At 45.5% G+C, this 14,759-nt stretch overlaps 1 protein-coding gene across 1 annotated transcript in view; it reads right to left on the bottom strand.

Moving 5' to 3' along the window:
• The window catches only part of LOC138250365 (interleukin-5 receptor subunit alpha-like), a 318,270-nt gene extending 305,410 nt beyond the window's left edge, over window positions 1-12,860 (bottom strand). Inside the window, exon 1 of the mRNA XM_069205163.1 lies at window positions 12,757-12,860. The gene's annotated coding sequence lies outside the window, so the exon portion shown is untranslated. The remainder of the gene's footprint in view (window positions 1-12,756) is intronic.
• Between the last annotated feature and the right edge of the window lie 1,899 nt (window positions 12,861-14,759).

Genomic DNA, 14,759 nt, shown 5'->3' with positions numbered 1-14,759 from the left:
TTTGACCTGCTCAAGGCTCCAAGCTACTCTGAAAAAATGACCAAGTCTCATTCTACGGGGAAACTTTGAAAATTTACAGCGGGAAATCTCTAAAGCTCTAGAACTACTGCAGGATCAACCTGATTCAAGTATCTGGCCTTTAGTTCCGTGGCTGCAGCTATAATTTCAGCGGTGGGCCACCCAGGAAGGATTTTGCTTCGCAAAAGGGGCAAAGTCCCTTTTTGCGATGGGACTTAGAAGAAATGTCAAACCTTTCTCCAAAAGAGTGACAATGTCCCTTTCTGAAGAGGGGCCTAAAAACCTTTTTGACTTTCAGACTTTTCACTGTGATCAATCAAGTTGGTCTACCACTTTTAGTGACTATTATAGACACTTTCTACTTTTTTGTCACTATTTCTACTTGAAACTTTAAAAACTCATATCTCCAGTTCCCCTATAGGATAATTGACATTTTGTTATCATTTTTGTTTATTCCATTCTATTCCACTTTTCTAATTCAGATTGGGATTTTTATCATTTTGCTTTTTGAGTTTATTACTGTTTGGGTACTGCTTAAGTACTCAATACAATTCCCAAAGGTAAGCCTGTCTGCTCTGTGCCATAGCTACCAAGGGGTTGTGATCAGGTTAATTTTATGACTTTGAAGATTCACCCTGACAAGAGGAGTGATTATTCCTTGAAGTGGGTAGTCACTCTCCCCAAGTTATGATCCAGTTTCGTACACTGGTTTTCTGCAATGGGATCCAGGACTTGCGTCTTTCAGTACCAGACAGTCATTTAAATTACTAGCAAATTTTGACTTTTTTGACTTTTCATTGGCTTATGGCCCCAATTGGGTCACTTTAGATTTTTCCTAAATTCTTTCTTGCCGTAATTTTTTGCAGCATAGGTTTTTTTGGGGGGAAGATGGAGGTCGATTTGCAGAGAGCCTTAGCATGGCAGAATTGAGGAACATGTGCAAGCAAAGAGAGCGGGAGCGGAATAGGCAGTCCGAGAATGAGAATTATCACATTGCCCTCAGAGCCTGGTAGGAAGTTTGTCAGATGCAGTGCACCACAGAGCAGAGTGAGGATGGGGATGAAGAGGGAAATGGGGAGGAGATTGATAAAACCCCAGTGCCAGGAGAATATTTTTCCTAAGTAGCAGCATCACCACATTGTCCAGGGCATGAAGTAATGGGTCCACTTGCAGCTTGTCCCCATCACAACTGAAGGACAGACAGCTGGAAAGGTCCTTGAACTTGAAGCTGGATACTTTTGCCCTTGAAGAGAGCAAGTTGGCTCCTGTGTGGAAAGGGCATCCCTGACTGCTGAGTTGAAGAAGGCAACCCTGGTTGCTGAAGAAAATAGACAGCAGAAGCAGCAGCAAACTTTGCCCCAAAGGAGAAAACGTTGGTTTTGGCCTTAGAGGAAAAGAAGTCCTTGTTGGTCCATGAGAGTAGCCAACACAAGATGGACTTGAGGTCCTGGAGGACCTTTGAGTCTAATGAGATCGGTGGCTACAACAATAAAGTTCATAGTGTAGGCAAAAAAACCCACATCCTCAGAGACCTGGTATCTAATTATGTGGCAGGGGATGACATAGATATGCGGTTTGCAGCATAAAAGGTGGCACTATGTATGCATACAGCCCCAGAGGAAGACTGGGGGCCAGTCTGTGGAAGCGTATGCCCATTGCTAGGGAAATATACCCTACTGACCCTGAAGGTAGTTGACCAAATGAAGTATGCTCCCATTAAGGAAGCCATTAAATGTAAGTTTGGTTTGACCCCTCAGAAGTATTGTCTGAAGTTCAGGGATAGCCAGAAACAATTGCACCAGTTATGGACGGATTTTGTGGATTATTCGGGCATGGCATTTGAAGGTTGGGTAAAGGGCAGCAAAGTAAATTATTATGATCAGATGTACAATTAGGTAATGGAGGAACATACTTTAAGTGCTTGTTTTACAGAGTTGCATCAGCACATGCTAGACGCAAGGCTCACTGTGCTCAGAGAGCTTTTGAAGGAAGCTGACCTCTAGATCAGCACCAGAGAGTAATAGAAGGTACCCTGGAGTAACCACAGAAATCGTGCTTCAGGTGCCCCTCCACAGAGTAAAGGGGAAAGTAAGGCTAATGGAGAGATGTTCCATAAAGGGCCCCAAAAGGTTTTTGAGGGGAAGGACTCCCAGACCTCTTCAAAGCACAGGAGGAGAGGTTTTGATGAGCGGAAGAAGAGGGCACACTTTTACCCACCCCAGTGTAATGACTGTCTTTATTCAGGTCACAAGACGAGAGACCCTGTATGTTCCAGGAAGCCTCCCACAGGTGGCACTCCACAAGAGTGGCTAATGTAGCACTTAGAGGGCGATTGTTCCTAGGAAAATAGGGAGAACATGCCCTAGTTTTCCATAGCTGGGAGGTGGACCAAAAAAGTAAGCTGGTGATCGTTGAGGGTGGTAGACATAACTTACAGGAGTTTACAGTGAATGGGGTCCCAGCCACTGCTCTGTGGGGTATCTATGTGATGAAGTAAAAAGATGGACTGGGAGATTAACTGGTCCAGTGCAAGTACTCCCAATATACACTGTAACTATCAATAGATGCACTGTTCCAAACAAAGAGGGAAAATTCAACCTTTCTCTTAGGCACACATACTCAGAAGCAAAAGCCCTCATGCATCATCATCAGGCTCTGCTCCACGCCAGACTGGCACTGCAATGTCTGACGGGGTCCTGTGTGGGACTGCGTGGGACGAACAAGCCAATGAGTGTCTCTTTTCAACCCAGTACCAAAAATTTAGGTTACTGAGAAAACAGCTGGAGTGGCTAAGACAGATGATGATAGAGGAGTACAAAAAGGTTATCATGGGAATAGAACAGATAAGAACAGACAAGTGTACTGAAAAAGCAGCGAATTGTCAACGTTCTATCTATTCATTGTTTTGTTACAAGTCGTATTACTGTGTTTTGTCAGTTTTACTGCTTGTTGGTACTTGGTTGATTTCTGTGGTGTTAATGTGAGATAGGTGACCGAAGTAGGTGGTAGCTTCTGCACTAATTAGGTATGTTATTCATGGAAGACGCATCGTGTGGTTTTAAAATAGGGTGCATTTAACAGTGCTACATGCATGCTTTAAGTTGTAGCTTCTACTATTTAAAGATGTGTAACACGTGTATGTTTGGTCATTTGAAACGCTACAAATGGGAGCCAGACGAAAGTAACTATGTGCTATGAAATGCTCGTGCTAGATCATTGTCTATTAATAATATGGAAATTCTTCTGAATGGCGCCAGTGCTGGTCGGCTAAAGGCGTAGCACCCGTGATGAGAGGGGCTTGCTACTATACCAGCCGTTCTGATAAGTACTTGCACTACACATTACTCGCATAGCATCTCTGCTGGGAAAAAGCTGTTGTAGAGCATTTTTATAAGCAGGGTCCGGAGGCTCAGTGTATTAAAGCAACCACTGCAGGGGCGGCGTTTGTACTTGTGCTCAGGGCGTTGCATGGCATCGATGTCACTCAGCCTTTCATCCTTCTGAAGTCGATAAAATTAATGTCCTGTGAGTATGGGCACGCTGCAAATTCTTTTGTGATGTTACTACAAGATTACAGCTCTGCTGAGAAGCGTTCATATTTGAAATATGCCTTTTTTTCTAATGGTGAGACAATTGGTTCCTCACATACATTTTAACAGTCCTAGGCTATTATTTGCTTAATATGTGACCTAATTGCACTTTACAATGACGCTGATTCTTAGCAGTCAGCTCACTCAATCTCCAAACTGGGAAACCAGTTTAATAATAATATGAGTGACTTGCATACAATTGAGCAAGGGTAGTTTATAAGTATAATTTGGAATTCTAATGATCATAGACATGTAAAGCAATGACAAATTGAATGATGGTAATGTGTTAGTGGAGACCATCAACCATTGTACTCACTGGAGACTTGGTATCGGATGCAGGCGCTACGCCTGTAAGTAAGCACTTTACACAGGTGTATAGGAGGCTACTCAGTCTAAGAAGGTTGCATAGACATTTCAGAAGGGAGTTACCAACTGCAGGTGGCACTAGACATTGTTGGCTGTATCTGCACCTGGAGATGTTGCCAATGGGAATGCGAAGCTAGCGCTCTGATCCAACCATTTTTATTTTTCATCATTCCACCTGGGACTTTAAGAGCTTTGAGTAGCTGCCTGTGCCTTGCAATGTCTAAGTGCTATTACCTGTATTGTTTATTGAACGCTACATTATATACAGCAATTGTAGTTTTATTACATCCAAAAGATTCAGAATCTCATTCAGAGTGCTGTAATTGCTTGTAATGGTTGTACCTTGGCAGGTAAGTGCTTTGCTCCTGTCATATCTTGGTGGCACTCTCGCTAAAATATAGGTGGTGACTAAACAGACATTTAACTGCTTCCATACCTGCTGCGCTTTTGTTACATCCTAAGCCTGCACTCAGTCAGTTCTTAACTTACGTGACCTCACTTTTTGCTAGGTTCTCAGTTTATAAAAGTCATGTAACACCATTTTCTAGGACCTCATAAGGCTGAAGGTCATTGTGAGAAACTGGGGCTGATTGCAGAGGCCCCCTAACTTTTTGCCCCCATTTTCCACTTTATGCTGGTGTTTTCCTGACTCTGATGGTGCCCTGGGTACTGCTAACCAGTCCCAGGGCCTGTGCTCTGTGTAAAATGGATATGCAAATTTGGCTAATTATAATTGGCTAAGTTAACCTACCTATAAGTCCCTAGTATATGGTAGGGCATGTAGGTTTAGGGACCACAGCATAGGTGGTGCACACCTAGGTGCATTGCTGAGGTGCCCAGTGTCATTTTAAAAGCAAGCCTGCCTTGCTGGCTGCTTTTAAATTAAAGTTATATGCAAATTCGACTTTGGAATTAAAGGTACTTCCAAAGTCTTAAACTACCTTATTTTTACATATAAGTCACCCCTAAGGTGTGCCCTATGTGCCCCTAGGGCTGGGTGCCATGTAACTATAAGCAGGGACTTTATAAAAATAGATTTATAAGCCCTGGTGAGGTAAAAACAGCCAAATTCGTTTTTCCCTCATTGAAGTAAATGGCCGTCATAGGCTAGAATGGGCAGACTTTATTTAAAATTTTAAAGTCTCCTTAAATGTTACATACCAAGAATTTGGTATCAAATTGATTGTTATAATAAATCCCACAACTTCCAGTTGTTGGATTTAATATAACTAGTGCAGGTAAAAAGTTTAGACTTTACCTAAAAAGTTGCCAATTTCAGCTCTGCATTGTTTTTGCTGCTGTGCTCTGATTGGCCAGCCTGCAGCAGCTTCTGCCAGGCTACTTTAATGAGGTGTGAAGTGGCCTGACTTCACACAAAGGAATGTGCTTGGGGGAGAGAATCTCCCCTCAGCAGATGGGGAAGCAGGAAGGGGGAGGGCTGCCAAACTGGTCTTCAAAGGCAGAGCAGGACATCTGGAGCACCCAGCAACACCCCCACATCCTGCAACCCCAGACAGCTAGGTGCCCCCTTGATTAGATTAGGAGAGGGCAGGAGAGGGGTGTGTTTATGATTTTTAGCCACACCAGTGGGTGGGCTCAGCCAGATCTCTCCTCTAAAAATCAGATTCATCCATTTTGGATTTTTAGAGACTATTGCCTTCTGGGATGGATTTTTGCCACACTTCCCAGGAAGTGGTCATCACAGGGGGACGACCCTGTCCCTGATTGGAGGACCAGGGCCCCCCTGCTTTTCACCCAGGAGCAAGGATAAAACTGGCAGACCTGCACCCACGCCTCAGATCCCCACCAAATTTCAAGAAGAAAGAACTACAAGGAGAAGAAGGACTGCCCTGCTGGACCCCTGGCCTGCACCTGGACCCTGCACTCAGAAAGACTGCACCAGCTGCACACTTGGGCTTCACCACAAGAAGGACTTTGCCTGGCTTCCACTGGTTCAAGGAGGGACTCCCTGTTTGCTACAGGTGAAAAATTGCTAACCAGAGTCCCCTGCACCAACTCCTGAAAAAGTGACCAGCTGACCACTGCCCAGTGGCCAAAAAGGAGTTTGCGCCAGGTGCACTCTGGGAGTTGAAGTCCGCACTTCCCAAGGACCATCACAGAACTTCTGGACCCTTGGGGTGAGCTGTGGACCCCAAAAGAACCTTAAAAGAACATCTGGGTGAAGCCCCAGAAGTTTGGAAAAGATTGGAGAAATTTTAGAAAAAAGCTCCATAAAGTGACCGACTCGACGCGGAAATTCTAGCCGGCTTGCCTCAACCGCGACCCGGCCTGACTTCGTGGTTCGTCCCGGTCAAGAAAAACATCCGAAAAAGAGACTAAGTCCGAACGTAAAAAGTTGACCGGGACCTTCCAGCCATCGTATCCGAGAAGGGCTCCACGGACGTCGGATCAAGATCCAGGTTTACCCCGGTCGAAGGATTTTCATCTCGAAAAAACGACTAAGTCCGAAGGTAGAAATCACCACCGAGGAAACCGACTTCGCGTATCCGGACAAGGGCTCCAGGAGGTCGGATCCAACTGGCAGGTTCGTCCCGGTGAAGAAAAACTTCAAAATAAAGACTAAGTCAGAAGGTAACTTTTTAACCGAGGCCTCCCGCGACCTGTAGCCGAGCAGGGCTCCATCGCGGTCGGCCTGAAAGTTTGACTTTGTCCCGGTCCTGGTGCAACCAGATGACCCGATTGGCGCTTTTTGTTTCTATGCGCTAGAAAATAATAATACTTTAAAAATTCATATCTCCGGTTCCCCTGAACCGATTTTAATCGTTTTTGTGTCATTTTAAAGATAAAAATATAAGCTATTTTTATAAATTGGTTTTGGATTTTTAAACTGTTTCCTGTGTTTTATTTAATTACTGTTTTGTGATATTTGAATGCTTTACACTTTGTCTCCTAAGTTAAGCCTTGACGCTCGATGCCAAGCTACCAAGGGTAGAGCTGGGATTAATTTACTGAGACCTAACTGTACTTTTGTGGAGGTTTGTGGCTTGTTGCTAGGTGTAGGTACCTACCTGCCCTATCAATAACCCATTTTCCAACATAATTGGAAGCAGCGACGGGATCCTGTACTTGTGTTCAATATCACGTTACAGTTTTAGATAAAACAAATTAAAAATCCTTTAAATTGTCCTAGTGCAAAAATTGTTTTTAATTTTTAATTTTAATTTTTTTTAAAAAATTAATTTGGATTAATTTCAATTATTGAATTTTTGTAATTTTTCTAAATTCTTGTTTCCAATTTTTGCAAAAAGTTTTTGTTGACACAAAACTAGGGAACCATGGAGCTTGATCTGGCTAGCCTACCCACACTGACAGTAGTCCAGCTTAGGGGGTTGTGTATTGAGAGGGGGTTGCCTGCAACCACTAATCTCAGGAAGGAAATCCTGATTAAATCCCTGACAGCATGGGCTGAGGCCCAAGAGGTAGAGTCAGAAGAAGCTCCAGAGGAGGGAGAAAGAAGGGAGGATGCTAACTCTAACCACTCAGGGGAGGAAAGGCATCAGACCCCAAGTGAGGAAGAGGAGGAACGGTCCTCAATGGATACAGTCACTAGGGGCAGACCCAAAGCTAGTGGTAGGAAGAGGGTCCTTTCAGGAGGAGAGAACCCATCCATCAGGGAAAGAGAGCTGGAAGCCCAGCTAGCCTACATAGCTTTGGAAGCAGAGAAGCTGGCCCTAGAGAAGAAAAAGTGGGCATACAAAGAAAAAAGAGATGGAAGCAGCGATAAAGAAGCTGAGGTGTCCATGGGTGGGGGAGTTTGCCCCAGATTACCCAAGGGGGTGGTTCCTGCTTATGTAGAGGGGGATGACATAGATAAGTGGCTAGGGGCCTTTGAGAGGGCACTCCAAATGAGAAGGGTTAGGCCTCAATACTGGGGTTCCCTTTTGTGGGAGTTGGTCCCCAACTCAGGGAGGGATAGGCTTCTGACCTTAAGGGGGGAGGAGGCAGATTCATACCCTAGTATGAAGAGGTGCTTAGTCAAGAAGTTTGGTCTGACCCCAGAGCAATATAGAATGAAGTTCAGGGACACCCAGAAGGTCAGTACCCAGTCTTGGGTTGACTTTGTGGACACCTCACTAAAGGCACTAGAGGGCTGGATTATTGGCAACAAAGTTAATACTTATGAGGGGTTATACAATCTGATCATGAGAGAGCACATCTTGACCAATTGTATCCAAGAAAGGTTACGCCAGCATCTAGTGGACTCTAAGCTGACCAACCCTAGAGAGCTAGGGGAGGCAGCTGATGAGTGGTTGAGAACCAGGGTGGTTGTCAAGTCCCAGGGGGGAGACTCCAAGAAGGGGGGGACAGGTCCCCAAAAACCTAAGGAGGGAGGTGGTAAGCCCACCACGGAGACTCCCTCTGTACCCCAGAACCCTAAGAAGGAGGAGAGTAAATCCCACTCCCACTCTGACATGCAGAGACAGGGAGACCCAGGGTTAAAAAAGCTCTTGGACAGTAGGGCTTGCTTTGACTGTCAGCAGACAGGTCACTTCAGAGGAGATGCAGCCTGTCCAAAGAAAGTGGTTAGCACTGGGCTGTCCAGTGTAGCCATAGAGGAGGATTCCTCAGATGATGAAGTCCTCCTAGCATTGTGCTGGGAGACAGGACCAGATGGTAAGCTGGTGATCCCTGAGGGTGGGAGTAGGCACTTCCACCACATTCAAGTGAATGGGATCCCTACCACTGGCCTGAGAGACACCTGTGCCAGTCACACTGTAGTGAGTGACCGGTTAGTGACCCCAGACATGTATGTCCCAGGAAAGACAAAGAAAGTCAGGATAGCCACAGGGGAGGTCACCTCCAAACCTGTAGCCATAGTGCCCCTAGAGAGGGAGGGTATCCTTGACTGGATTAGGGTGGTAGTCAGTGCTGACCTTCCCCTAGATTGTATCCTGGGCAATGACCTCCCAGAGGTGAGTCTGGTCACAGATGGGGTGGTCGCCCAGGGCGCCCCCCCAACCCAAAGTCCTGGGGAGTCAGTCCCTACAGTTAGGAGACAGGGGTCCCCAAGAAAAGGAAAGAAGAAAAGGAAGGGTAGGCCACTCTTAAAGAGAGTTCCAAGGAGCCAAAGGCCTTCTGCCCCAGTAGGGGGGGAGCCCAGAGTTGGCACAGGTGAGGCCTCACCTGACCCCAAGGAAGTCCTGAGTAGTCAGGCAGCTGTCCAGATGCAAGGTGTTGCCCCTGCACTGACAGAAGGGAGAGTGGAAGGAGGGTGTCTGCCACAGGAGGTGGTAGCCCCCCACTCTAGACAGCAAGAGGGGTGCCAGGACCCCAAAGATGCCCCTAAAGCAGCTCAGCCACCTGTCAGTGGAGAGCTTAGGGTGTGGTTCTGGGTACTGACAGCTGTCAGTAGCCTCTGCTGGGTGCTAGCCTTCCTGGCAGCACTGTACTTGGCCTGGGAGGCAGACCCCAAGGCCAATAGCAAAGTAGGCCCCCTGACCCTGTTGGTCATGGTGGGGTTGCTCAAGTGTTGGGTGACCTCTTTGGGTAAGCTAGGTGTTGCCCTAGCAAAGTTAGGAGTAGGGGAGGTGGGCACCTCACTACCCAAGTTGGCAGAGAGAGAGGAGGAAGACCCCCCTAGAGGGAAGTTTCAGTTTGAATTGGGTCCTTTTACTGTTGGGATGGCTTCACTACCCAGAGGGAGTGACCCTGACAGGAGGATATAAGGCAGAGTAGGCCCTGCAAAGGGACAGCCAGTTTTCTTCACTGTCTTCCTCGCCTAACAAGCCAGGAAGACTCTCCCAGGGTTGGGCTGAGTCTCCTGGGCGTGTGGGCTGGGGGGGGGTTGTGTGAGAAACTGGGGCTGATTGCAGAGGCCCCCTAACTTTTTGCCCCCATTTTCCACTTTATGCTGGTGTTTTCCTGACTCTGATGGTGCCCTGGGTACTGCTAACCAGTCCCAGGGCCTGTGCTCTGTGTAAAATGGATATGCAAATTTGGCTAATTATAATTGGCTAAGTTAACCTACCTATAAGTCCCTAGTATATGGTAGGGCATGTAGGTTTAGGGACCACAGCATAGGTGGTGCACACCTAGGTGCATTGCTGAGGTGCCCAGTGTCATTTTAAAAGCAAGCCTGCCTTGCTGGCTGCTTTTAAATTAAAGTTATATGCAAATTCGACTTTGGAATTAAAGGTACTTCCAAAGTCTTAAACTACCTTATTTTTACATATAAGTCACCCCTAAGGTGTGCCCTATGTGCCCCTAGGGCTGGGTGCCATGTAACTATAAGCAGGGACTTTATAAAAATAGATTTATAAGCCCTGGTGAGGTAAAAACAGCCAAATTCGTTTTTCCCTCATTGAAGTAAATGGCCTTCATAGGCTAGAATGGGCAGACTTTATTTAAAATTTTAAAGTCTCCTTAAATGTTACATACCAAGAATTTGGTATCAAATTGATTGTTATAATAAATCCCACAACTTCCAGTTGTTGGATTTAATATAACTAGTGCAGGTAAAAAGTTTAGACTTTACCTAAAAAGTTGCCAATTTCAGCTCTGCATTGTTTTTGCTGCTGTGCTCTGATTGGCCAGCCTGCAGCAGCTTCTGCCAGGCTACTTTAATGAGGTGTGAAGTGGCCTGACTTCACACAAAGGAATGTGCTTGGGGGAGAGAATCTCCCCTCAGCAGATGGGGAAGCAGGAAGGGGGAGGGCTGCCAAACTGGTCTTCAAAGGCAGAGCAGGACATCTGGAGCACCCAGCAACACCCCCACATCCTGCAACCCCAGACAGCTAGGTGCCCCCTTGATTAGATTAGGAGAGGGCAGGAGAGGGGTGTGTTTATGATTTTTAGCCACACCAGTGGGTGGGCTCAGCCAGATCTCTCCTCTAAAAATCAGATTCATCCATTTTGGATTTTTAGAGACTATTGCCTTCTGGGATGGATTTTTGCCACACTTCCCAGGAAGTGGTCATCACAGGGGGACGACCCTGTCCCTGATTGGAGGACCAGGGCCCCCCTGCTTTTCACCCAGGAGCAAGGATAAAACTGGCAGACCTGCACCCACACCTCAGATCCCCACCAAATTTCAAGAAGAAAGAACTACAAGGAGAAGAAGGACTGCCCTGCTGGACCCCTGGCCTGCACCTGGACCCTGCACTCAGAAAGACTGCACCAGCTGCACACTTGGGCTTCACCACAAGAAGGACTTTGCCTGGCTTCCACTGGTTCAAGGAGGGACTCCCTGTTTGCTACAGGTGAAAAATTGCTAACCAGAGTCCCCTGCACCAACTCCTGAAAAAGTGACCAGCTGACCACTGCCCAGTGGCCAAAAAGGAGTTTGCGCCAGGTGCACTCTGGGAGTTGAAGTCCGCACTTCCCAAGGACCATCACAGAACTTCTGGACCCTTGGGGTGAGCTGTGGACCCCAAAAGAACCTTAAAAGAACATCTGGGTGAAGCCCCAGAAGTTTGGAAAAGATTGGAGAAATTTTAGAAAAAAGCTCCATAAAGTGACCGACTCGACGCGGAAATTCTAGCCGGCTTGCCTCAACCGCGACCCGGCCTGACTTCGTGGTTCGTCCCGGTCAAGAAAAACATCCGAAAAAGAGACTAAGTCCGAACGTAAAAAGTTGACCGGGACCTTCCAGCCATCGTATCCGAGAAGGGCTCCACGGACGTCGGATCAAGATCCAGGTTTACCCCGGTCGAAGGATTTTCATCTCGAAAAAACGACTAAGTCCGAAGGTAGAAATCACCACCGAGGAAACCGACTTCGCGTATCCGGACAAGGGCTCCAGGAGGTCGGATCCAACTGGCAGGTTCGTCCCGGTGAAGAAAAACTTCAAAATAAAGACTAAGTCAGAAGGTAACTTTTTAACCGAGGCCTCCCGCGACCTGTAGCCGAGCAGGGCTCCATCGCGGTCGGCCTGAAAGTTTGACTTTGTCCCGGTCCTGGTGCAACCAGATGACCCGATTGGCGCTTTTTGTTTCTATGCGCTAGAAAATAATAATACTTTAAAAATTCATATCTCCGGTTCCCCTGAACCGATTTTAATCGTTTTTGTGTCATTTTAAAGATAAAAATATAAGCTATTTTTATAAATTGGTTTTGGATTTTTAAACTGTTTCCTGTGTTTTATTTAATTACTGTTTTGTGATATTTGAATGCTTTACACTTTGTCTCCTAAGTTAAGCCTTGACGCTCGATGCCAAGCTACCAAGGGTAGAGCTGGGATTAATTTACTGAGACCTAACTGTACTTTTGTGGAGGTTTGTGGCTTGTTGCTAGGTGTAGGTACCTACCTGCCCTATCAATAACCCATTTTCCAACATAATAATGTCAGTTCCTGTGATGTCATTGGGACGAAATTGCATGCCCGTTCTGCTACCCGTGGCATTTTGGTGTACCTACATTAATGATGCAGATATTGTAAAGAGCTCATATGGGCAAGTATGTCACGTGCATGAAACGGGAAAGGACACTGAAAGTGGAGACGGATGGTTTGTGAGAGGCAACTGGTAGAAACAGAATTGAGGCGTTGGCTTCTATGGCTCATTTTTGCATCTAAAGAACTGCAAATATCGGTAAATTAAATTATCCCTATTTCATTTAACCAGTTTGTATTTGAACAAGATTGAATTACTATGGTTTAGATTTTAAATATGTATTAAAAATGTAAAAGATCTAACTTCTGTTACACTCTTGGTTCACCTCCACCACAAAGCTCTGCAATGCTAATGCAATGGCAGAAGAGTACAATACGAAGCAGCATGAGAAAACACACGAGAGTCACACAAGGGCGATTTAGTGTACTTACCGAAGTGGAGTTGTTTCTTAATTGTTTAAGAAGTAATCATCTAACAGGTTGAATCGGTCGCTCACAATGGTCCATTGATGAGTCGTCTCACTCTTTGGCTCCAACGCTTTATCGTCTGTTATTTCAACAGAACATCCCACGTACAGTAGCACGGTCGGAAGTGGCGTAATAGTGAAAATGGGAAGATGACTTGACAAAGTGTATCACAACCCTCTCATATGTGAAGCCATAAACAGAGTGCAACAGGTCAGAAGGAAGCGCATGTGGCGAGGGTACAACTTCTAGCGTTCAGAGAGACACCATGGACGTAAATTCACCAAAATGCCATGGGTAGCGCAACCGACCGTGCACAAGATGACCTTCACTTTCAATCACGTACACATACTTACACATACACACAAAATCACACTTAAACACACCCACTCTCACCCGCAAGCAAGCACACATACATTGAAACGCATTTTTACATACCTCAGCTGCCATATTCTCATTTGTATTACACTAATAGTAAATCATATGCTATGATTCACTGTTAGTGTAATATTTTTACAAAAAGCAACGGGAGCGGAGCCCTGACTGATGTCCATAAGGACAAGCTGCCACTCGTCCTGCACTGTTCCTGCACTGAAATTGCCACCTCTGAAGCCTGAGATCGCAAAGGCAGTGCCAGGGATTTACAAAACTGATAAGCTATTGGCAGCGGGTCTCAATGAACAATGCACCTACCCTTATCACCTATTATCCTGAAGGTAAAAACACAATTTTTCGAAAATACATATATGTTTTTATAATTCCAGGTGTACACTTATCACGGCACCGGCCGCCAAGGTGCCAGCCCACTGGGGATTACAAATGTAAAGTATTTTGATAGTGCACCACCAGTATCAATATGTAAAAAAAAGTCAGGATAATACGTGATAGGGGTAGGTGCATTGTTCATTGAGACCTGCTGCCAATAGCTTATCAGTTTTGTATTTCTCGAAGGGTCTTTTTTTGCACTACTCCACCCCTAATAGTTAATATGTCTAGATTTAAGGCTAAACGTGAGGAGATGGCAAGGGACCTTTTCTCTGGTCAGGACATAAATGATGTTACCAATATAGGCGCATGAGGTCACGAAGGTTTGAAGTCCAAGTTCCAAAAATTGGAATGACTAAACAAACAGGAGATGGCCAGGTGGTGGGATGGTATCACCTTACAAAAATATCTGGAGAATAAAAAAATCCGCTAGGTTTGAGGATTCTCATCTTTCCCACATTCGAAGATCTTGATGAGGACTCCTTGGTAGAACGGGAGGAAAATTTACAAAATGCCTCGGTTACAATGATGCGCACTCTAATTAAACATTCTGAGAAGAAAACCACTTAACTACAGGCTGAAGTGGATCAGATTGTGAAAAGTATTGAAAATATGAATTTGAAGGATGCTATCAAAAGGAATTACAAGATCTTGGACTATTTGCGAGATAAGAAATTACGCACAATTAAACGAGATGACATGGACTATAGGGAAGGAAGGATTTATACATTTGCATGCAAGTACGACAGTTTGCGTACCCCATGTTTGAATAAAACAACTAGTCTTGAAAATATGGAAACGGAGTCAGCCAGTTCGAGCTCTATAGCCTCACTGGCAAGTGTGGCATCTAATGAAGGTTCTACATCGACCATGGCTGTTCAGAAATCTTCCTCCTTTTTAGTGGAAATGGAAAGATTAAGGTTGCAGAACAAATTGGAATGAAAGGGAAGACTAGAAGGGAGGGTAAAAGATGGAGGCAAAAGCAAAGGTCCAGAGTCTCAGGGGTTTCAAACCCGCTCCAAGAAGACCCAATAGCCTGTAAACAAAGTAACCCTATGACATCCAGGGTAGCGGCAGCTGCAGTTCCCATAATGCAAGATGATAAATTGGTTATTCTTAATCTATCTAGTCGTATACTTAATGAAGATGAATGTGCAGTTCTAAGTAAAGGCTTGGGTTTTTGCCCTACACAAATGAATGACCCT

Source organism: Pleurodeles waltl, chromosome 8 (assembly GCF_031143425.1).
Source record: "Pleurodeles waltl isolate 20211129_DDA chromosome 8, aPleWal1.hap1.20221129, whole genome shotgun sequence".
Lineage (NCBI taxonomy): Eukaryota > Metazoa > Chordata > Amphibia > Caudata > Salamandridae > Pleurodeles > Pleurodeles waltl.
Note: the sequence above shows the minus strand (reverse complement) of the source record. Positions and strands in the feature narration are given on the sequence as shown.